Below are 26,765 nucleotides of genomic sequence, written 5' to 3' on the forward strand. Positions count from 1 at the left end.
GTGTCACAGCAGGAAATCCAGCCCAGCATTTCTGCCTGACAGTTTTTCCTACCTCCTCTGGCTTCCTTTCCATTTTTTCCCCTCACAGTATTTCCCCACTAAATCTCTAATCCATTGAATTCTATTTTAGAATCTGCTTCTCCTAGGACTCAAACTAACACAGACTCTTTCTTACAATCCTTTCAGAAGACTATTAACAGCATCATTCCTTCCTGATTGTTAAATATGTGACATGATATGAATAAATCATTTATATCAATAGCCAATGAAATGCACAAAGTACATGTTCAGTACATTATACGTTTCCTTTATCCTTCAGCAGCAAGCCCATACGACTATTAACAGTAATGTAATTTGTACAAGTGCTTTATTATGCATGGAAATATACCAGACTATTTATCCCAAATCTTGAACACTCTAATTCCACAATTTAAAATTAATTTTAGTAAAATCACTGCAGGAGTGCACAAAAATAGAATCACAAGGATGAACAGAATGGCTATTTTTAATGAGAAAAAAATTATCTTCTAGAATATTAAAAATAACAGGAAAGTTCTAATCAAATATTGGTAAATCAAAAAATAAAAATGTACATTCCTCTGCAGAACAATACACTAGCACATATATGTACAAAATTTATGGAGTTATATAAAACAAAATATAACCTGGATTTCTATTTTTATCCTTGTTGTTAAAACATGTGGGTGGATTTAATCCTCCGCTCCTGCATTTCTGTGTTTTCAATAATAAATAAACATTAATTTTATATACTAACAACATGCACATACTATAAAAAACAACTATGAAGACATATACATTTCCTAAATATAAATGGGGAAATAAAAAAGAAATATTCTTATCACTCACATCTCCGTTTTTCAAAGTGAAATATGTTTTAAGAATTTTTTTAAAAAATGCATTGTAAATTGCTTGTGAATAGACATTGTCTGCCATTTTGGAAAACTGAATATTAACGTACTCTCTCCATGAAATAAATCAATTCAAAATTCTGAAATATCAGCAATTGTTTAATGCTTTTGCATCCATAAGTTTACACAGCTTAAAATCCGAACACGTAGGATACAAGTGTATGTTATACTTCCATGAAGTCTTAGACTGCGTAATCTTTAAAAAAATAAAAATTAAATTAACATGTAATTTTTTTAATATTCAAAAATCAGATTATTCGTCCTTTTCAAAGATTTATTCAATAAAAAAGCTCTGGATATCTGACTCATTTCCCATTAGAGAGATTAATTTTCTGAGTCATTAATTTATTCATTTAATTTATAAATATGTTGCCTATATTCATATTGTTGATCACTAAGTTACATTTTTGGAATAAAGATTAACCATTACCATAATCTCCACAGAGTTTAGAATATGTGGCCATTCAATAATAAATATATATTAATACTTTATTTTGTGTTAGATGCTGGCAGTGAAATAGCAATTAAAAGAGAAATCAGAAACTTTCCTATGGAACTCAAAGAAATAACATGTATAAATGAATGACTGACAAGACTTTTGGGATGTTCAAATTAATATGTTAGGAGCTTAGATGGGAGAAAGGTTGTCTCACAAGGTATAACTAACATTTAAGCTGGCCTTTGATACCATTTTCTGTACTTGCCCCTGCCCCTGGCATCCTATTTATTTTTTCTATGAGAGCACTCAACACCTTATGATTATCAATTATATTCCTATATGGAGGTTTCTATGATCATAAATAATTCCTTTCTCCTTGTTGTTTAATCCTCCACTCCTGCATTTCTGTATTTCATCATCTAATCATCTCTACATTTGTATTGATTAGCCCCTCATTTCCCCACTCCCTTACAGATCTTTCAATGAGCTCTCCGTAATATTTTAAATATTGATAGCAAACTCCTGGGTATCATTTTTTTTCTCTAAATATCATTTATACTTCTTCACGTAACTGAAATCTTGATGCCTCCCTGTTTTTAATTACTGATACTGCTGACTTGTATTTTTTCTCTTTTTTCCCTTGATTATTTTTGCTAGGATTCTATAATCTCAGTAATATTTTTAGAGTATTAACATTTAGTTTTTATCATTTTCTTTATTGTACAATGACGTTACATTATTTGAATTCATCTATTATTGCAAGTTTAATTTCTAGCCATTTTTTGTTTCCTTCCTTTCACTTTATTGTATTTGTTTTTCCTCTAGTTTTTTTTTATGAAAATGCAGATAATTGATTTTCAGCTCTTCTCTTCTAAACCTATTCTTGTAAAAACTGTAAAATTTCTCCCTTTATTATGCTCTAAGCCTCATCTCATAAATTTTGAATGTCTCACCTTCAATATCATTTAGTTCAAAATATTTCCATTGATATTTAAAATATGTTTGATATTTTCCAAGTAATATAATCATTCCTGTTCCCTGGTTTCCTAAAAAGTATATTGGTAACTCCAAGTGGAAAAAGATTATTATTTTTGTGATTTTACTTTTATTGTCATTGATTTACTTTTGCAGCCATTGAGTGCTCAATTCCTTTCTAGCTGTTGAAAGCTCTCTAAAGGATGCTTCTCCTTTGATAATGGTTATCTTGTTTAGTATATCAACCTTGAGCCAATTTTGGTAAATACTCCACATGCATTTGAAAAGAATTTATATTCTCTTGTTACAGGATGATTCTTCCTATCAGAAATTTAAGAGCTGTGCTAAAATCTTCTTAATGTTAGCAAAGGGTTTCTGCTATGAGTATTTTGGCTAACTTTTGCTTTATATTTAAAGCTGTATTATAAACTGTATACATAATATATATATGTATTTATATATCTCTCTCACAAGAATATATGTGTATGTATATATGAATGCATACATATGTACAGGTTATGAAATATCACTGTATGAATCTCAGAATGTTTCTTGTCATAAAGTCAAATGTCTTTGTTAATATAACTAGATTAGCTTTAATTTGGTTAGGGTTCAAATATTTTTTATTTATTTATTATTTATTTTTATCCTGCAATATCACTATAGTTATAATGTTTCTCATATAATTAAATATATTTGGCCATTAATTTTTTTTCAAATCTACCAACTTAGTCTTCTACATTTATTGTAAAATAAAAATACAGTTGTAAATTTAATGGCTATTTTTTCTTTTTAATTTTCATTTTAACTAAATTTTTTTATATCCCATAGTTTCTCCTTTTCTGACTACTTTAGGGCTAATAGAGTTATTTGATTTTTCTTTCTTATCCCTTTTTTTTTTTTTTTTTTTGTCTTTTTGTCTTTTCTAGAGCCATTCCTGCGCATGTGGACGTTCCCAGGCTGGGTTCTAATCAGAGCTGTAGCTGCTGGTCTAAGCCAGAACCACAGCAACATGGGATCCGAGCTGCGTCTGAGATTTCACCACAGCTCACGGCAATGCTGGATCCCCAACCCACTGAGCAAGGCCAGGGATGGAACCCGCAACCTCATGGTTCCTAGTAAGATTCGTTAGGCACTGAGCCGCAACGGGAACTCCCCCCTTTTTTTTTAATCCTTTTTATCTCATTAGTTCCACATTTTTTAAATTGGTTGTCCTAGGTAATAACTTGTATCATCAAATGATGACAGTTTAATATAGCATTTAGCAACTCAGGGTATATTATTTTTTACAATCTTTTCACATGTCCGCTGTACATGAAAATGATTTTCTCTTTTTTTTGTTTTTGTTTTTGTTTTGCTTCTTAGGGCCACACCTGAGCTGCAGCTGCCAGCCACAGCCACAGTCATAGCCACAGCAATGCTGGATCCGAGATGCATCTGCAACCTACACCACAGCTCAGGGTGTGGGTGGTGTAAGGGTGTATACCTCAGGGTGTAGGGGCAAAGCTGGATCCTTAACCCACTGAGCACAGCCAGGGATTGAACCTGCGTCCTCCTAGATAATAGATTTATAATTTGCTGAGCCACAATAGAAACTCCTTGATTTCATATTTTTTTTTACTCTGATTTGTTTACATACTTTCTATTGACTTTCTTTTATTGTTTATTGACTATATTTCTCGTTTTATGTAATCTGTTGCCAAAACTCATGAAAGTGGTCATATAATGAGCAGTTTAAAGGTAGAACTGGAAGATTCTTCTGTTTAATTGCATTCAATTAGAGAAAGGGAGACTCTATTCTTGATTACGAGTATGTGATAATATTTTTTGCCACTAGTTAGTTTTCTTGCCTGATTGAGAATTTTTAATGGGAAATACTTGATAAATACTTTGATAAATTCAAGTTGGGAGCTCCTTGAGCAAGAGTATGCCATTGGTAACAATATGTCTTCAGGCTTACATTTTGTCTAATATCCCCTATTTTCCACTGCTATTTACAACGGTGCTAAAAGTAGCAGTCAATGTAACTAACATTCAGCTTTTTCCAACCATTTTCTTAAAAACCACAGGCTCATTGATCCAACTAAAATACAGCAAGTAACAGTTTTATTAGGGGTTTTGGCATGACATAAGACATCACCCATCTTCCAAATATTGTGCTTTTACTATTTGCTGGAAGCACTCCACTCTTAGTTCTAAGTTTCTTTGTTATTTAAGATACAAACTATGATTGTACAGAAAAGGTGGCCCCAAAATAGAGAGAAGTAATTTTTTCTCTCACATAACAGGCCGGTGTAGATAAGCGAACCGGAGTATCTCTACGCACAAAACCATCCATGACACACTTTCATTCTATATTACTGCATTTTTTAATGTAGATAAATAGGGCCCAAACTCCTCCATGTTCTAGCTCCTGCTAAGTCAGAAAGACAGAAGGTTGATGGTAAATAAGAGAATTTTAAAAATTTATGAAATATGTATGCAGCACCTTGATTCATATTCTACCAATAAAGCCTTTTTTACACCATTGTAGATAGCTCATGTAACAACGAAAAATGTAGTCTCTAGATATGTGGTCATCTGCACAACAAAAACTCAAGTTTTTTATTAAACAAGATGAAAATGGGTGATGTAGAGGTTATTCAGTTTCTGTGCGACTCAAAAACTCATCACTGAATCTGAAACACAAAAGACAGGATTTACAATATCTAAAAGCAAAACCAAACAGGCTCTGCCCTCTTATAAGAGGTTCGGCAAAGTCACATTGTAGTGGCATGAATGAAGGAGGAGTACTGTGGATTACTTTTATAATTTACTGCATGCAGCAATTATTTGCTACTAAACAAAATTTCCTACAAAATCTCTTGTTTTCTTCTTCATCTTAAGATATTAAAAATAATGATTTACTCGTCTTGGATATAGATTGATTATTAGTAGAATTAAAAAAATTAACGTTGATATGATGGTGACTTCCTAATACAGGACTCGTTTACAAATTTTATAGAAAACATTGAAGATGTATTATCCAGTCTCAATGACTAGCTGCTTTTATAATTCTGTTACACATGAAATGTGTTTAATACATTTAAAAGTATTTGTTTGAAATTTATTTAAATTATGAACAACTTTCTCATTAAATGATGATTATTTACTGCATTTCCATCTCACTTTATAAATAGAATCCTAAATTTCTATTGGTTTTGCTTCATGTCCTTCAGAACGTCTTTAGATCAAAAGAAAACAGAGTCAGGACTAACACAATTAACATGGTTACTTTTATTTCATTAGCCTCATGGATATTTGGCAATGTTAAGCAATTAACTTTTAAACTAAACATTTATCTCTTAAAGTGTTTTGGTAGAGGTTTTAGTGTAATCTCTGCATTTTCCTTAAGAATTCTTGCCAGTATTATAAACCTAACATCTTCACTTCCTAAAGAGATGGAACATGTTGCTGTTGGGGAAGACTTTTGGTTTTGTTTGCCATCTGGTTACCTTGGAAACCATACTCTTGGAAATAACTGCATTGCTTAGTTTGAACGTCTACCATGGAAACCAGGAAAGAAAAAGTCACCTGTATGACAACAAATTACTGAAAATGTAGAAGCAGGAGGTGAGAGAAAGCCAGGAATATATATGTGTTCTTTTATAATCTCTATTTTTTTGTGTAAAATTTTGAGATAATTAATAGTTTATAATATTTATAATAGAAGGAAAGACTATAGCTTCTGTAATATTTTACCTAGTTCCTGAAGCAGAAGAATAATAATATATTTATTAGATTAGAATCTTCTAGCACCAACAGAGAACTGGATCTTCAGAAAACAGCAATAAAGATTTCACATTATTTTTGCATGATCTCAAAATATAATCATTTTTGAAATATTGAAAATGCACAGACAGAATGTGAATTTTATAGAGAAATTCAGTTGCCTGCTTTACTTTTTTGAATTTATGACTTGGATATGTAATTAATATTCTAATCCACAGCACTCATTAATCACAGATTTTAGTAAAACTAAAGGAGGCCAGTGTGGTTGACAAAATTTGAAAGATGTCCCCTTCCACAAGTAATTTAATAAAACACTAATAGAGGTTGGATGGTGAAAGGATTTGCTGAGAGAATTAAGGTTGCTAAATAGCTGACCTTAAAATAGGGCTATTATATTGTATTTTCCAAACAGGTCCAATGTAATCACATGAACCATTAAACGTTGAAGAGGATGAATAGGAGTGAGTCTGAGAGATGTGGCAGAAAGGGAGTTCAGAGAAATTTGAAGCCTGAGAAGAAGTACTTGACCCTTGGATTTGAAGATGAAAGAAAAGGGCAACAAGCCAAAGAACACAGGAGACCTCTTGAAGTTGAGAACGACTACTGACCTACAGCCCACAAGGAACCGTAGGTTCAGTCATACAATAACCTTATAGCATTGAACTCAGCCAGCAACCTGGTTGAGCAAGGAAAAAAATTCTCCCCGAGAGTTTCCAGATAAGAACAAGTTGATTTGGCCTTGAGATACCCAGAGCAGATAACCCAGTAGAGCCACTGAATTGCTGACATAGGAACTCTGTGATAATAAATTTGTATTATTTTATATTTGTGGCAATTTGTTACAACCTTAATAGAAAACCCTGATAACCACTCTGGAATTTTAGGCAACACTTTTAATCCAATATTATGCTATTCATTACTAATTCATCTATATTTTATGTGTTATGATGTTTTTTTAATTCAGAGAGAAAAATAGATGAGGAGGTAGGTATTATTAAATACTTATTTGCAGGCTATTTTTTTTCTTAATTTTATATTTGTGGCCCCAGCTCGACAGGATGTTCCATAATAAGACCTTGGCCTGGTGCTTGTATATAGCGGTGAATAATAAAGACATGATCTCTTCTTATGGAACATCCTGTCAAGCTGGAGCCACAAATATAAAAAATTTAAAAAACAGCATGCAAATAAGTATTTAATAATACCTGTGATAGCTGCTAGAAAGATTCCCTCCTTCCCTCATTCTGTCTCCACTATAGACAAGCACCAAGCCACGGTCTGAAAATTTAATACATGTTTGTTGATTGAGTTAATGAACTAATGAATAATTGGTGGAAACATACATTATAAAATTATAGAGTACATTTTCTGCATTCAATAAATTTGCAGTTGTGTTAGAGACTATACACCCAAATAAAGATGAGAGAAAAAAAATCATAAAGAAAAAGATATGATCTGTAAGTTCCAGGACGATAGAGAAAACAGTAAGGCCATAGGGTTTTGGAGAAGGTAGTGACTGTGTCTGGTAAGAATGATTAGAAAAGAGTTTATAAGTAATGATAAGCATGCCCCTAATCAAAGAGTATGGATAGGATATTGATAATCAGAGTTGACATCAACAGCACCCAAAACTGAAAAGTTCATGAATGAACTTTTGAATATGTTTTTAAAATATTGTTTGTAATTGTGGTTGGGAGTTTGTGTTTATATTTGAAGGGTCTTTGATCAGATGACATGGGTTTTTGAATTAAGCCCTTCCACAAAAACCTTAGAGTCAACAGGCTGGTTGGTAACAGTATACATGTCTAATATAATTTGAAATAAGCTATTTTATGTCAATCAAAGAACAGAACTGTGTTCTAAGTCACCTCTAAGGTACAAGTCAGAGAAGCCTATCATGGTATAATCCATAGAATTATGGGGACAAGTTTAGGCAGAAAGTTGGTGGTTCTTAAAAACGAAGCTTCTATATCCTCCATGACTTTGGGTTATTTCAAGATTATAATGTTATTTGCTTTTTTAACTCACTGCTCAATAAATTTTTTAAACATTATGTTTTAACAGTGTATTTACTTTTACATATTTTAAATATGTATACGGCACAGCCTAGACACATAACGACATATAATACAGCCAATCAAACATTATTTGCCTTTTGGGTTTTTCTTGTTAATGCAGATACTTCGTAATGCATTCCCCCTTTTTTATACCGATCCTAACTATCTTTAATCCAGCTTTAGTTTTAGGTGAGAATTAATTTCTAAAAGACAATGTCCATTAATTATGAAGACTATTTCATAATTCTCTATATAACTAATTATGGAAAATAATTTAAATCTAATTTTATAGTTCCAACAGTTGCTACAATATACGACCACATATTTGGAATTTTGCACAGTGGTAATTTGCTAGCTTATCTATTCATCTAACTGCATTTCACATTTCCTTATATAGATTGCCTACTTCCTGAAACTGTAGAATATGTTTTATATTTGTGAATGCAGAAAATAAGTATGTGTTGACTGTTTCCTTTTGGACACTAATAGATTTTTCCTTTTGCTATCTAACATCTTTGGATGTGTCAATCTTTCATTCACCCCATTGGTAAGAGACAGATTCTTGTCCTATTGTTATGGGGGTGGCTAAATACATAACATCAGATACTGGACAGATGAGATTGAGAGCAATTTTTAGTCACACATACATACTCACAGCCCAGGGAACAAAAACTCTACATACTACAAAGGGCCCACAAGCATTGAACTTGGGAACAGAGTGAACAATCAACAGCAAACTTTGTAGTGTCAAGAGATGGGGACCTCTGATTCCCATGGGAGGTGTTCTTAGCTTATTTGAATAATTCCATGGGCAAACAGGGAGCTGAAGCCCACTTCTCAGTGCTCAGCATAAACTGTGCCTGCCCCCCATGGCTAGGACGTCTGTTTGGCTAGGGGATCTTATCTGTGGAAAGAGCAGTGAGAGAAACTTGTGGTTAGGACAGTCTAGGTCTTCCTGATTTTCTCTTCATATTGGGCTTACTTTTAGGACATCTATAGCTGGATTCCAGCAAATGACCTTTTGGCCTGTGGAAATTACTCATTATGATTGTGCTATTGATTTTTATCCTATTTTTCTTTCCAAGACTTTATTGCTGTACCCAAACAACTGAACAGCATAAGGGGAAGAGCCCATTATGCTTCCCTCGCATACTATTTTGAGAAGGACATAGATTATTTCTCCAAAGTAAACTCCTGGAGATTGTCCATCCATAAAGACATCAACATTTGATATTTGAAAAGAGAGCTTGAGCATCAAATTTGCTGTTATACTGCTCACTTAACCTGACACTCAAAGGAGTCCATAGTTTGGCTAAAACTTAAAGATTTTAAAACAAACATTTTAGCTTTGTTTCCTACCTTCATGAAACGTCCATTATCTACTGAAATTTCTTCCCTTGTTAACCTCCTGATGTTGGGTCTAATTTGACTGGGCTTCTATCCTCAGTTAAAATTCTTACTACATAAATGATCTCTCTAGTCCTTATTTTTCTTGTTTATGAAAGACAGAAACAATATTATATACTCTGTTTTTGGTTGTGAAAATCAAATAAAAGAGTGAATCTAAATTATTCATCACATGGTTATATGTATCAAAAATGCCTGATAAACATCTTGGAATATCATTTCTATCAACACGGCCCCGATTTATAGATGAAGCTTAAGGGAGAATTAACTATGACATTGTCATTGCTCACTTAGAATTGAATTTTATCATTAAAACATAACTTTCCCATATAGTCACATAATGGAAAAGTTAATAGCCATTTAGAAATTGCATGAAATTTAAATGCATAAAATGTTTCTTCAAAACATTAGCACTAAAATTATTTATATTATAAAAGAAAAAGTAAAATAAAAAGTTTATCAAACAGAATGTGATGAAAACCTCAGTTTTGATGATTGTCTGCATAAAAAATAAAACCTGAAGTGATACACAATAAAATTTTTATATGACTAGATTATGTTGGTTTTACTTTTTTATTTTCAATTTTCTAATTTTACAAAGTATACCATCATGTTATTTAAACACATTCTTGAAGACTTATAAGATCATCTTACTTTCTGGAAATGGCACATTCCTTTGAATTGTTGAAGTTTTTCATTGTCTGTTTCAGCTACATATCAACTATCCACAAGACCTTCAGTTGGTCTACATTTTGTAGAGTTGTCCTGATCATCAATGACAGTATAACATATAACATGCTACCTTGAAACTGTGCTTAAAAAGTAATATTTTTTTGCTTTTAGGGCCACAGGTCCACACCTGCAGCATATGGAAGTTCCCAGGCTAGGAATCAAACTGGAGCTGCAGCTGCCGGCCACAGTCACAGCCACAGCAATGCTGGGATTCAAGTGTTGTGTGCAATCTTCACAGCAACACCGGATCCTTAACTCACTGAATGAGGCCAGGGATCAAACCCACATCCTCATGGATACTAGTTGGGTTTGTTACCACTGAACCACAAAGGGAACTTCAAAAAATAATTTTTACTTTATATGGTTATATGGTTTCAGAATACAGGTGGTATTTTCCTGGGCGATCCTAGGTGTCACCTGGAGTCACATGATGGACTTTAGGGGCCAGCTGGTCTGGGATGTAGGGTCCAAGACCACTTGCTCATACATATGGCTAGCATGACATTGAAGATGGCTGGAAGACTACCATCCATGTAGTATCAAGGGCTCTCCATGTCATCTCTTAGAAAGATATTCATATTTCTTACATGTGAGATCAGGGGTTCCTGACACCAAAATGCAAGCCACCAGTCCTAAAATGTCTGACCTGGAATTGCCATAACATCATTTCCACCATTCTCTGTTGATTTCATACTTGCAAATCAGGCTAAATTCAAGAAGAGAGGAAACAAATCTCTCAGTGGAAGTAAAATAGATTATTTTTGGTCAATTCTAATTCTGCACAGGAATGTAAACTAAAATTTTTTATAATTCTTATAATTTCATGTACTTTTTAGTACTTTATATTGCACATGTGTTTTAATGTGTATCAGTTCATTATCTTTTCAGATATTTAAATATTTATGGTAATCTCAAAAATCCCTACTACTATTTCTATCACTGGTTTGGGATGTTTGAGATGTTCTGATAAATAGCACTACCTTCCCTTTCCAAGTTCTACACTGGTTGAAAGACACACACAAAGGATCAGCAGATGAAGACTAGAAAATAACAGCTTTATAACTGGAAAATATGACACTAAACAATGCAAGAAGCTACAGCCCTTCCCTACGAGGCAGAAAGCAGAGCAGAACACAGCTTCTTTGCTTTCTATCCTGCTTTAAAGAGTAATAAAAAAATTAGGATAGGTTTCACAAGCTAAATTTCTCTTTTCACTTTTCTAGGAAAAGATGTGTATCTCGGCGAAAATATGCCAGAGGAAAGAAAAGGAGTGAGCATACGGCAACTATTCTCCAACACATGAAAAAAATTGCCAGTGAGAATATCAAGCATCAAAGAGGTTAAGAGATGTTTGCAAGATTTCAAAGGTAGGAGTTCCCGTCGTGGTGCAGTGGTTAACGAATCTGACTAGGAACCATGAGGTTGTGGGTTCGATCCCTGCCCTCGCTCAGTGGGTTAAGGATCCGGCGTTGCCGTGAGCTGTGGTGTAGGTTGCAGACGCGGCTCAGATCCAGTGTTGCTGTGGCCCTGGTGTAGGCCAGTGGCTTCTGCTCCGATTCGACCCCTAGCCTGGGAACTTCCATATGCCGCGGGAGCGGCCCAAGAAATGGCAAAAAGACAAAAAAAAAAAAAAAAAAAAAAAAAAGATTTCAAAGGTAGTTGAGTTACAGATCGAGATCTTGAATCTAGATATTTGCAAAACAGATATTGCAAGATATATGCAATAGGATACACTGAAGTACTTCAATAAATCTTGTTGTAAAAATCATCTCTATATCTCAAAGCACCTACCAGGAGGTTTGTGTCCCCATCCAAACCCATACACTGAAACCTAATCCGTAACTGATGGTATTTGGAAGTGGGGCATTTGGGAGGTGATTAGATAATAAGGGTAGAGTCCTCATGAATGGCATTTGTGCCCATATAAAAGAAACTCTAGAGAGCATCTTCACCTTTTCTGCTAGGAAAGGACACAGCAAGAAGATAATTGTCTATGAACTAGGAATCGAGCTCTCACCAGACAGTGAACATACTAGTGGCTTGATCTTGGACTTCCCAGTCTCCAGAACCATAAGAAATAGATTTCTATCACTTAGAAGCTACCAGTCTATGGTATTTTGGACCAAGATAGTATTTTGTAATGCAATCACTTAATTTATCTTGGTGGCATCTGTCAATACACAAAGTCATTGCAAAAATATACAGACTATTAGTTGCTATATATTGGAATACTTAGGGCAGTATTCTCTCAGTGTGTGTTTTTGGCAACATTTGCTCAAAAGAATGCCAAAAAGCAGATCTCTTTGGAAAATTCTAAGTTATTGCTAAATTTTTCGCATCATTTTAGCATCTAGTGATCATACATTCTCTAATAGAAAATTTACAATGGCAGCTCCCTGAGGTTGGAAACAGAACTCAGAATGTATTTTTGGAATTGAAACTAGTTTCATCTTTAGTGCTTTAAATTCCATGAGCCTTTACAATTTTAATCATACATTTATCTGTGTGGGGGCTCTAGCCAAAATATTAAAAAAGTAAAATAACATTTACAGTAGGGTGAGATTTATTGGTCTTTTCCAATTTGTCTGCAGTTTTAAAAAATGTGTCAGGTGCTATTAATGTCATTTTTTTAAATTTGTCGCTTGCTATGTGAAAATTTTATATATGTGTCTTTATTTACTTTTTTGGTTTTTTAGATTTTTATTTTTTCTATTATAGTTGATTTACATTTTTCTGTCAATTTCTGCTGTACAGGAGAGTGACCCAGTCATACACACACACACACACACACACACACACACATATATTCTTATTCTCACATTGTCCTCCATCGTGCTCCATCACAAGTGCCTAGATATAGTTCCCTATGCTATATAGCAGGATCTATATCTATTTCTATACACACACAAGCAAATAGAGGTAGAGTAGAAAGAAAAAAGGGAGGAAAACGTACTTCAAAGCCAATAATTTAAAATGTTTAAATTTGGATCAGAAGAGAGTGAGACTATTGAACAACATCTAAGTCAATGATTTGAAGGTAGCCAGCATTCTGATGGCCGTTGTGTTGGAAGTATGTAGTCTATAAATAAAACACTTATCATGAATATTGGATCAAAGTATTTTGTAAGACTTTTGATCATTCTTTTAAAAAGGTACTCAAGTATCTTATGTATAACCATGACTGGATGTCAACAAGGAAAGAGTTGGGCTCCAAGAGATACCAGAATTAGTCAATGAGATATTTACAGTATTATAATATAAATTATATTTATTTATATGAATATTATAGGTCTAAATGTTATAGATCTGTGGCATTTTTAACCGGCAAGCTGCTCTTTTGTAAACATATTACACTTGATTTTCTCCACTGTGTGTGTATGTGTGTATGTGTATGTGTGTGTTTTAAGAAGAAAGCAAGCAAGATGCCATCTAAAGGGAAGAGTAGGAAGGAAAAAATTTCCACCAGATTGTTTGTGTCTTGGGATCTCTTAACTACTAACATAGACTTGAGTGCTGTTAAGTCATTGTATAAACACAGGCAAGATCATTGTCAGATTTTTCTCTCATTGGTACAACTTTTCAATTTAGGAGGTCAGGGATGAGAGCAGGTCAACAAACAAACAAAAATGATGAGAAGCAGGGAAAAGTATAAGAGTGGAGTACAGGTATTTAGAATGAAAACTTCAGAAGGAGACATCTGTCCTCAAATTTAGCTCAAGGTAAAGGAGCCAAACTTAGGTATACGTGAGGATGATACTGGGAATCACAGCAGGTGCTGGAGTAAATTAAGATAGTTACTATTTTCAATTTCCCCAGGCTCATGTTTATTGATCAGCAAATGGATGGTGCCCAAGTGGATAGCACAGTAAAATCACAAGGTCACAGATATTCAGTGTTATCAAAGTCAAAACTATAACTCCTTGAAGAGAAACTTCGAAGTACAAACTTCATGAATAATAGGTTTAATTTCTGCTCCCCACCAAACCAAGATGCACACAAACACTACTGTTTGACACTTCGACTTGAAAGAACAAAAACTGCCTAGTGTCTTACAATCCTTCTTGTGTTTTGTTTTCCATTGGGAAGGTGGGAATCATATATAAGCACTACTATATAACAGAGATAATTAATAAGAACTTATTGTATAGCACAGGAAAATCTACTCAACAGTTTGTAATAATTTATATGGGAAAAAGAATGGATATATTTATATATATATATATATATATATATATATATATATATATATGACTGATTCACTCTGATGTACACCTGAAACTAATACAACATTTTAAGTCAACTATACTCCCATAAAATTAAATTTAAAAAAAAGAAAAAAGTCTCTTAAAACAACTAATACTGTGTTCAGGTAAGAGTTTCAGGGAAAGATTTTAGAGTCAGGAAAATGGGGAGGCTTGTTAGAGTAGAAAGACGATTGACCATGAAAGCTGAGTTTTATTTTACTGGCTATGGTGTGAAAAATGGGAAAGTTATTTAATACTTAGGATCCACAGATTATACACATTAGGATTAATAAAGCTTTATTGGGTTTTTTTAAGCACAATTCAAGCGAGAAGTGCATACAGTGGAATCAGTAAATGTCAGTTTACTCTGGTATGTTTTGCTCACTGATGCTCAAGTGAGCCTACAGTAAGCCCTGCTTTTCAGGGTAGCATGGAGTGACTGGAGTTCTCTGCATGAGGTCAGTGGAAAGGACTGAAGTAATGCAGACTTGGGAATATAAAGGGCTCAATATTAATGACCAATACACAATGTGAAAGGAGAATCTAATTTATTCTTAAAATTACCTTTGTGTGTGTGTGTAATTATTGTGCTTCACCGAGTGATTTTAACTTTTAAATAAAATAAAATGAAATTAGTGCAATGAAAGTCTCATGTTGTAATCCACCATTATAGAACTGTTAAGTATGAATCATTCCCTTCACCCATTCACTCAAAGAGCAGGACAGAAAGAGAGAGTGAGATAATGAGAAAAACATTTTTAGACAGCATTATAAATCTTCAATTTAAGAAAAACTTTAGTAATGGACGATGGAAATTTCTTCCTATAAATGATACTTAAATGTAAAACTGTACATTACTATAAATGGTAGCAAAGCATATGTTTCTGTTTGCATTAATGATTTTAGCTACTATTTATGGAATATTTGTTACATGGCAGGTAGAGTATAAAGTTATATTGTTACACAATCTCCTCTTACAAGTCTCTTTGAAAAAAATGTAATTTAATATTTTGGGTATGCAAGTGAAGAAACATAGAATTTAGAGTGGAGAAATAATTTATGTAACTTAATGTCATACATCTATTAATACTGGACCCTAATTTTTATCTGCATGATCTTGAAATTATTACTTTAAAATAAAGACTTTATTTTTTCTGAAAGGCTTCATGATGATACATGAAAGACGGAGACGGATGTATGACTTACTGATGATTTGTGACATAAATGAATGACTTTTTGCCATGTATTCATGGTATTCACATATTGCATGGGGGCAATAGTTTATGTCAATTATGCCCTTTAGCACATGTTCCAAAGAAAATCAGCTACTTGCTACCTTCTCTTTCCAGGCCTGATTTTGAAAAGTTTCAAACATCACATGTAAAATTCCTACATATAATTTATTTGTTTTTAATTTTTTGAAATAAATGAGAGTTTTTAGGAATTAATCACAAATAATGACTATTGCAGCATCAAACTGTGGTACCATAATTACATGGAACACATACAAGTGGGATGAGGACGATAGATTAATACAAGGAGAAATGCCACCTATACAAGTAGAGTTTATGGCCTCAGCAGTACCATATTTGAAAGCTAAGAGAAAGACTGGGTATTGATGCCAGAAAGTGGTCTACAATATTCATACTTTATTGCAAATTCCTGCACATAAGTTTTAAATCATCGCATAAAACAAATCTTTCATAAGTCTTCCTTGAGATTTTGAGGTGGTCAGGCCATACTTCTTCAGGCCCATAGAGGATTTTAAATATATTTCTATGTTATTCATTTTAGCTTCCATAGTGATTTTATGTACTTCCCACTTTCTTACTCTTCTAAAGGGTCTTTGTTGAAAGAGCTTGTGATATATCAAAAATACATAGCATTGACTCTCTTATTTTGCACACAATAGATTATTCAGTAAAAAAGGTCCTGTGGTGGTAACCACATGCACAGTTCACCAAAGTTTTGAATCTCAATATTCAACCATATGACAAGATTGCAAACATATCCTTTAAAGTTGTGTATAATCTACAAATTGATCTGACCAATGAATGTGAGGAGCAGACACATGTCACTTCCTAGGTAGAAGGCAACTCTCAGTCTGCTGTGACTTCTTCCAACTGCCAGGACTCCAGGCTTATGGTCCTTGTTGAAACAAAAATAAAACAAATAAAAAGATAACTACTCTAAGAGACCACACTGCTACCCTTTCAAACATTAAAAGGACCGGGATCAGATGTGGCTCTCTTTTGTAGTTTGACAATATCTCATTGCCTCTTCTGAGTGTTCTGCGGCGAGGAGAAATACTTGAATGCATGTCAGCTTTACATTTTTCACCTGAAAACCAACTTACAGATGCTTTAGAGTCACAATTCAAGTGAGTGTTTTTTTCATCCTTCTTATATATAATTTGATTTATTTGTGGCCTTCGTGTTCTATTTTTTTTTTCTTGGCCTGATTTGCAATCTTCAAAATACTGTGTACCGCTAGGATTTGTTATGACAAAAGGATGTGTTTAAATATGAAATTGTTTTTAGTAGCTCACTTATTTCTTTGTAGCTCAGTTTGATCTTGTCAGGCATAATGTAGATAATTATAGGAGCAAAAATACAAATTAATTACATATGCTATTGATTTTTGATGTTGTGCTCCCCTACAATGCAATGAGGTTTTGATTTCACACTTAAAATCCTTAATGAATAATCTCCAGTTCCCTTTATATAAAGCTAAGGAAATAAAACCATGTTTTATTATTCTTTAAATGTTTTATTTTAAAGCAATTTTTAAAAATGTAATAAACTAGTTGTAATAAAAGTATCAGAGACCTGGAGTACAAATGTAATCATATCAAAATATACAGCAGCATAGTAATCCTGAGTCTGGTTTATATGACACATTTCTCTTACTATTCTAAAAACTTTGAAATATGCCATCACATAAAATAATTTCAATTCACTTTAAAAATAACTTTCACATAATTTTAAGTAAATTAACTACTAGTGGAAGAACATGGATTTTTTTTTTTTTTTACATTTTCTCATCTTAGAATGGATCCATATGGCACAAAGTCTAATAGGAAGGGTTGGCAAACTTTGGCCCTCAGGCCAAATTAATTGCCTTTAAAAAAATTGCAGTTGATTAATAATGCTCTGTCAATTTTTTCTGTACAGCAAAGTGATCTAGTTATGCATATATATACATTTTTTTCTCACATTATCTTCCATCATATTCTATCACAAGTGATTGGATATAGCTCCCTGTGCTATACAGCAGGATCTCACTGCTTATCCACTCCAAAAGCAATACTTTGTATCAACTAACCTCAAACTCCCATTCTATCCCATTCCCTTCTCCTCCCCCTTGGCAACCACAAGTCTGTTCTCTAACCCATGGATTTGTTTCTGTTCTATAGATAGATTAATTTGTGCCATATTTTAGATTCCACATGTAAGAGATATGGTTATTTGTCTTTCTCTTTCTGACTTATTTCACTTAGTATGAGAATCTTGAGTTCCATCCGTTTGCTGAAAATGGCATTGTTTTGCTCTTTAATGGCTCATTAGTATTCCACTGTGTATACATACCACATCTTAATCCATCCATCTGTTGATGGCCATTTAGGTTGTTTCCATGTCTTGGCTACTGTGAATTGTGCTGCAGTGAACATAGGAGTGCATGTATCATTTTGAATGAAAGTTTTGTCTCTATATATGCCCAGGAGTGGAATTGCTGGATCATATGTTAGTTCTATATTTAGTTTTCTGAGGTATCTCCATGCTGTTTTCCTTAGTGATTGTACAAATTTACAGTCCCACCAACATTGTAGAAGGGTTCCTTTTTCTCCATATCCTCTCCAGAATTTGTTATTTGAAGACTTATTAAGGACAGCCATTCTGACAGGTACCTCATTATAGTTTTGATTTGCATTTCTCTAATAATTAGTTTTGTTGAGCATGTTTTCATGTGCCATCCATATGCCATCTTTGGAGAGATGTCTATTTAGATCTTCTGCCCATTTTTCAGTTGGGTGCATTTCTGTATACTAACAATGAAATATTAGAAGAATAATATAAAAATGAAATACCTTTTAAAATTGCACCCAAAAGTATTAAATACTTAGGAAGAAACCTGACCAAGGACATGAAAGACTTCTATGCTGAGAACTATAAAACATTAATCAAGGAAATTAAAGATGATTAGAAGCAATGGAAAGATATTCCATGCTCCTAGATTGGAAGAATTAATATTACTAAAATGGCCATACCACCCAAAGCAATCTACAGATTTAATTCAATCTCTATCAAATTACCCATTACATTTTTCACAGAACTAGAACAAACAATCCAACAATTTATATGTGACCATAAAAGACCCAGAATTGCCAAAGCAATCCTGAGGGAAAAAACAAACAAACAAAAAAAGAACAAGCAGGAGGCATAACTCTCCCAGACTTCAGACAATATTACAAAGCTACAGTAATCAAGACAATGTAGTACTGGTACAAAAACAGACATATGGACAAATGAAACAGAACAGAGAACCCAGAAATAAACCCAGTCACCTGTGGTTAATTAATCCTCAACAAATGAGGCAAGAATATAAAATGGGAAAAAGACAGTCTCTTCAGCAAGTTGTGCTGGGAAAACTGGACAGCTGTATGTAAATCAATGAAACTAGAACACACCCTCACACCATTCACAAAAATAAACTCAAAATGGCTTAAAGACTTAAACATAAGACACCATAAAATTTCTAGAAGAGAACATAGGCAAAACATTCTCTGACATCAACCAGACAAATGTTTTCTTAGGACAGTTAGTTTTCCAAAGCAATAGAAATAAAAACAAAAATAAACCAATGGACTTAATCAAAGTTACAAACCTAAAGAACGGCAGAAAATAGCTGCAAATGACATAATTACAAGCACTTAATCTCCCAAAAAAACCCAAAAAACTCATACAACTCAACAGGAAAAAAATATAACCAACACAACCTCCTTTTCTTTTAAATAGTTTTATTGGAACACAACAATGCCCATTAATTTACATATTTGTCCATATGACACATGCAGAATTAATCAACAGGTAAACCTAACCCAAGCCTAATCCTAACCCTAATCAAAAGTTAGACTTGAATAGGCCAGAGTTAAGCAATTTACAACAGAGACTATACAGTCCAAAAGCATAGCTATTTATTATCCAGCCATTTCAGTTACACAAAAAATTTCCTGATCTCACATTTAGAATATGGGCATTGAGTCAAAAACATATTTCTGCCATTTTATAGCTTCTAACAAACAGCCGAGTAACATTGGTTTTTAAATTCATTTTTCCATTTTTATCTGTAGTTTTTTTCTCTATTTTTAATTTAGAATCTACAGACTATAATAATACTTATATCAGGTTAATCTGATGTTTAAATGAAAGAAATTATATACATTGCTTAGTCCAGTGTCTGGTACAGAGGAATTGCTTAATAAATATCACATTGTTATTACTGATACTGTTTTTGTTCTTGTTATTTACAACCTTTCTTCTAAAGAATACCTGAGCAACATCCACTTACATATAAATTATCATGTCATTGTTAATATAATATAAATTAGAAAATTATTAACATACTTTTAGTATGTTACTGTATGTAATAGAGTGTGATAGAAGTACATCATTTTAAAAATTGATGCTTTTTTGCTTTTTAGGGCAGCACCCATGGCATATGGAAATTCCCAGGCTACAGCTGCCTACCTATGCCATAGCCACTGAAACACTGGATCCGAGCCGTGTCTGCGACCTACACCAAAGCTAATAGCAATGTGGGATCTTTAACCTACTGAGTGAGGCCAGGGATCAAACATGTAACCTCACGGATACTTGTCAGGTTCGTTACTGCTAAGCTACAACGGGAACTCCAAAACATCTGTACTTCTAAGGTTAATATATTTACAAGAGATTTCAATACCTGGAGTTGACATGTTCAGCAAGTGTATAATGTAGGACATGTATGTGTTGTGACTTTGAAGACATAAAGGTCGATTTGGTAATACCAGTGTTTTAGAACAGTGCTGGTATTCACCATATAGTCTAATAATGTTGTTTTCTTTTACATAAAATGTGTATTCATTAAATTTTCCATTAAAGCACTAAATATATGAATGAGTTTCTTAATGAAGGTGAGTCTTACCCTTCCCTCCCCACAGGGAACACCCTAAGTATAAACTGAAGCTGTATAAAAAAGAATCCAATAGCAGTGAGGTTTTTTTTTTTTTTTTCTTTTAAGGCCTGGCAAAAGAACATTACACATTCATTTTCTTTTCTAAATAACCAAGTTTACCTTGCATACTACAATTTACACAGATGTCCAAAGGGTTTGCTGCACTGAGGGTTTCTGAGTTTATGGTTTCCTTCTTCTGCTATCAGTGAGCAGTACATTCAAGGTCATCTCTAGGAAAAGGATGCAAAGGACAAAGCTCACAGTGAACACAAGGGCAGAGACAGAGGATCATCACTGCGGGGGGGGGGATGCTGAGTGAACAGAAGTAAATGCAATATTATGGATATTTTTCACATATCTAAATTTTGAAACACACAGCTAAACCTAGGCAGCTTCTAGACACTGCATGTTAACTTTTTTCAAAGGCTGGATTTTTGATCTATCTTTAGGTCATTTGCATGTAAGCAAGGTCTTTACTACATGAAATTTCCCAAATGATATCTTTCTTCTTGGCAAAATTTCCACTACCCCAGATAAAACAACAATAGTTTTTCCTTTCTTCATTAAGATTTCTGCTAAATTATGTAACTAAGCTTTGAAAATTCAGTCATCTAGAGTCTTTCTTATGGAATTTATCTTTGCACTTGTTAAAACTAGTTGTTAAACAACCTGGAATTATATTAAAATATGTGAGAATATAAAAGTATATATAGCTTGGGAGTTTGATTATGATGTCTTACAAGGTGACTTATCTCTGTATGCTAAACATATTTTCTTAGGGTTCCAAAAAACTCATGAAAACTTACTATTCAGCTTACCTCTTTAACTATCTTTAATCGCATGAGAAAGTCAAGTATTCCCAGGGACTCTTTTTGTCAATTCAGAGAGTGCTCCGTATTTATTTTAGTTTCCATAAATCAATAAACACCTTACATGATTATTAACCCATCTGGACGCTGACTATTAGAGTTTTAAAGGCACTCTAGAAGCAGCATTGCTTAGTATTCATATTTGGTGTTCATATAAAGTACAAGGTATTTACAAGCAATTTACAAGCTGTCAAGGATCCTGAGCCACTGATCAAAATGTATTGAAAATTGAAAATCAGGAGAAAGAGAGCAGAAACTAAAGGGAGAAATGTGCTTCATAGTCAAGAAATAAACTCTTGCATAGTATTTGCTGCTTAATACACTTGCCATAGTATTGTGTAGAAAATTAAATATAATGTAGATTACTGAATACATTTTCCAAAAGCTACAGGAATAGAAAAACAACCTTTAACCTGTCTCTCTAAGTTTGAAACAGTGCTTTGAAAGAGTTGGATAGAAAAGACGAAAGAGCAAGGAAATCAGAAGAAATCTATTGCTGAAGACAAGTTAGAAGTGACATCGGCATGAAGGAGGATTAAACATCCCTCCTCCTGACACACACACACACACACACACACACACACACACACACACACACACTTACACACATTCATTAGATTCTGCAGCTGGGAGGTTTTTGAGATAAAAGAAGGGCTTATTAATGATCAGGTCAGAACTCAGGCATAAACGGGCTGGCCCTGTGCACCTGCAGTGAATGATCCCCCTACATACATTATGAGCAAGTTCTCCAGCCTACTAATAGCACTAATGTAACTCAACCAAATCATCCCCAGTTTTACATCAAACTACCTTACAGACACATTTATCTAGAGATAATTCATCATGGCATTTTTTAAAAATCAAATTTAGTCTCAAATCAAAGGTAACTATTTAGAACCATACCACGTTGTTAACGTAGGATTCACAAAAGGTGTTCTCTCTGCCCCCTAAATGTTCTTGTCCTTACCTTTGCCTCTGCTTCTGTATAGTTTAATTTGTGCCATGGGAAAGACATGCTCTGATTTGCAATGACTTTAATAACCTATCTGTAGGCAAATTTAAAAAAGGAAATACCTGCAGACACCTGCCAGGAGGTACGTTTATGATGAGGCACAGCCACATTCATTTGACATTACTGTTTTGCAGGTTATGTTTCCAGTTGATGTGCTTCAGATTTTTTTTTCAGGATTATTAGTCTGTACTTTTCAAAACTGAAAAACATTTCTGTGGTTTTGAACCAGATGCCTGACACTTTTAGGTCCGTATATATATATTTTTCTATTTCATCACTATTTATTTTCTTTTTATTTATTTTTATTTTTTATGTGACTATTTAAATTTATTTTCATTGAATTTAATGAATTTATTACATTTATAGTTGTACAATGATCATCACAATCCAATTTTATAGGATTTCCATCCCATACCCCCAGTGCACTCCCCCACACCGCAAACTATTTCCTTTGGAAACCATAATATACTGACTCGTAGGCTTTATTTTCTTTTTAAACAAATCTACTACAGATATTTTCACATCACTTGCTTGTGCTTTTCATTCCACTTCATGGAAAATAAGTTTTCAAGACCATGACAGACACTCCCTTAATTGAAAGTTTTCTCACACACTGTCATGAGTGATTTTGTTTCAATTATAATTATCTGTCTGCTTAACTTAAAAAAAAATGTTGAATTAAGCAGCAAATTTACATTGAATATGCAGGTAGCATAATTTGGGTAACTACTGCGTCATAAGTTGTTACATATATCTTCTGCATTACGTAGTAGTGTGGTTAAATTAACTGATATATATAGAGACTGGTCCTCTTGCCTAAACATGAACTTTGTGGCTGACCAGGATGCCATTCCTACCATTACAAACACTATCTGGTTAACTGAGTTTCTTAAATTAAAAGTTTAGGCAAATGAGTATTATTTGGGGACAATTCAAGCCAACAAACAATGGTTGGCCATCCCCTGAATATTCCATGGAACTTTCCTGGCCTGAAGGGATGCAGGGTACTTCGACAACTTCATTAACTCCTTACTAGCAGCACACCTCAACTAGGTGGCACTTATTATAAAAAGAGTTTCTTCAAACTTCTTTCGTTCCTTTTCCAATTCTTCTCTTTTGGTGGAAGACTCGTTTTTCCTTTTTTTCTAAACCCCATATGAAACACTTCTTTCAGGGTAAGAAAGTTCAGGCTTCGGGGCTATGACCCTGGCCCTTAACCCCACAAAATGAAACAAAATTTCCTTCTAATGGTGTTTACTCCTTCATCTCTTCTGAGCATCCTTTGACCCCAATAAAATGATCTGTCTTAAGTGCTGTCTCTGTGATTTTGTTTTTAACTCTTTGTTGCACAAATGACTCTAGCCGGTATTAACAAAACACGATGGATTTATTTCAGAACTCAGCGATTACATGAAATTCTAGCACACATCTTCCAGTACGTCTCAAAATCCTTGACTGAGGATGTGTATTTTGCTTGTATATTACTGTGCAAATACAATGATTGCTTATTAACTTCTTATAAGACCCACATTATTTCTTCCATGATTATTGATAATTTAGTCTTCCAGTGACAGAGGTACGTACCTCATATTGAGGTATCTTCTAATTTTCTCTTACCCCTTTTTTATTCCTCTTGCCCTGGTAAGATGCTCAATGCTGTTAGGGAAAAAAAAAAAAAACCCTCTAATAGCCAGTCCAAACCTCATCTGAGAATTAAACAAGTTAACCAATGAGGGAGGTTTGGTAATGTTTCATGTACAGGATTTGTCTCATGACAATAATGAAACAGTACCTTAACATGATAATGCTATTACCGTGAACACAGGGGAGAAACTAGGTGAGTAAAACCAACCTGCTTTGCAAACAACCAGGTAGAGTAATTAGTTAATCCAAGTACCAATTAGAGCTACATAAAGAATAATTGATCCTGTGGCACCTGGTAGTCAAGCTGAATGGATTTAACTCAAATGTGTGAGTGGTATTGTGGTCCCAGACTATTTCTGCCCAGCCAAATGAGAGGGACATGATGGAAATTGGTTTAGCTAATTCAAGCCCATTACTGGAAATTAACATGTAGGCTTTAATAAGTTAATTAAAAAATTAAATACAAAAGCAACATCAGTTTTAGCACACCTAAACAAAGTACTACCCTAGACTTAGAGAATGCTGCCCTTTCTGCACTTTGCCAGCTGTAATAAAGTGTTAAAGACTATAATTTCCAGTGTTCCTTACAAAAACAGGGCAAGTCCAAGTTCCCTAGAGTACAAAATTACCCTAACTCTCTAAATTAGATATTTTGCTAGGGGAAAAAAATTAAGAATATCTAGTATATAAATAGCTAGGATACAAAGATACAGATAACTACATATCTCATTTTACAACAACCCCAAGAAGCAAGTACTGTTATTATTTCTATTTAGAGATACAGGAAACCACGGAACAGAGAATATTTGCAATTTGCCCAGGGAGTCATTGGTAGGAGCTAGATTTGTGCCAGAGGCATTGTAGCTACAGAAAACATGCTCTTAAGACAGATTACAGCTTCCCAATTCCATTTGAGTCCCAGTTTTCTCCAGCCCCAAGCTTATATATTTTGATGCATGATGAACTGCATCAAAAAGATAAAATATTTTTTTTTCTTGATAGGGAAGAAAAAGATAAACTACAGGAATGCTCTTGTTTCACTAGTTTGAAGTGATAGAAGGAATTTTCTTCTCAACCAATGCTAGTGTGTGTGTGTGTGTGTGTATATATGTGTATATATATATATAGTCTTTTTAGGGCCGAACCCACAGCATATGGAAGTTCCTAGGCTAAGGGTCAACTTGGGAGCTTCAGCTGTCAGCCTGTATCTCAGTCACAGCAAAGCAGGATCTGACCCATGTCTGTGACTTACACCACCACTTCACAGCAATGCCAGATACTTATCCCAGGGATTGAACTAGAGATCAAACCATGGATAGAATCCACATCCTCATGGATACTAGTCAGGTTCGTTACTGCCGAGCCACAATGGGAACTCCCTAATTTCTATATTTACAGCTGGGTATCATCATCAGAACTGAGAAATCTGGAGCTACCTTAAAATTTGCTAAATCTTCCATTAAGCCAAATATCTCTCAATATTCATACTCTAAAGAAATACTAACATGCTCTCTTAAAAGCCCTTTCAAAAAAATAAGAAATAAATGATTTAGTAATCAATAAAGTCTGTAATACTAATATTGTTGATGATGGAGATGAATGAAGCTTTCTGAGGAAATAATTCAGAAAGTTCATTTTTTTCATAATTTGTTCCTTTGCCTTAAATTCCTGGACTGGAAAGAAAAGAAAATGAATGTATGTATGCAAGTGTAATGTTTTCTATTGCTAATAAATACCAAGATATGATCAGGGATAAGGCACTTAAAATATTCAAATCACAAAATCTTATTTTAAATGAGTTAGTCAGCTTTTTAAAATTGAGCCAATCTTTTATGCAACATTAAGCCAATAGTCTCTGAACTTGATGCCTCAGCTTTCATGAGTTTCATATGTTCCTAAGTAACAAAAAAGTTACAAATCTGTGTAACATAGAATTTTTAAATAAGTATTCCTTGGAAAGGCATTTACCATCTATTTGGTTCATATATATGTTACAGGATAGCAGTAATCATGCCTAGGGCTGGGGTAATAGAACAATGGCATTTAGAAACCTCTGCCTAGATTCTGTTGATCTGCTACTCAACATTTCCCCCTGAATTTTCATTAAACTGCATTAGTTTATTTATTTCCCTCACAATAATATCAATAAACCTTTTTCCAATGGACTAATTTAGGAAAGACCATTTTTGGATTCTTATCCATTTGTCCAGAGTTATATTTAACCTTTCAAAGGATGTTGTTTGTTTTAATAGATATTGTATAAGTCACCTTAGGCCTTCTAAAGGAAAGACACAATATAAATCTTATATATGTGTCTTATTTCTAATTGGGACTTCCAATGAACAGAGTATTCAAGGTTGAATCCTCATTGAATTTTTTTTTTCCTACGTGGCTCCCTATGATTCACTGTACCTGTACAGCTGGAAATAAAACCTATCAGGTTCCCAATAAAACTTGATGAGTTTTAGAACAC

Source organism: Sus scrofa, chromosome 8 (assembly GCF_000003025.6).
Source record: "Sus scrofa isolate TJ Tabasco breed Duroc chromosome 8, Sscrofa11.1, whole genome shotgun sequence".
Taxonomy (NCBI): Eukaryota; Metazoa; Chordata; class Mammalia; order Artiodactyla; family Suidae; genus Sus; species Sus scrofa.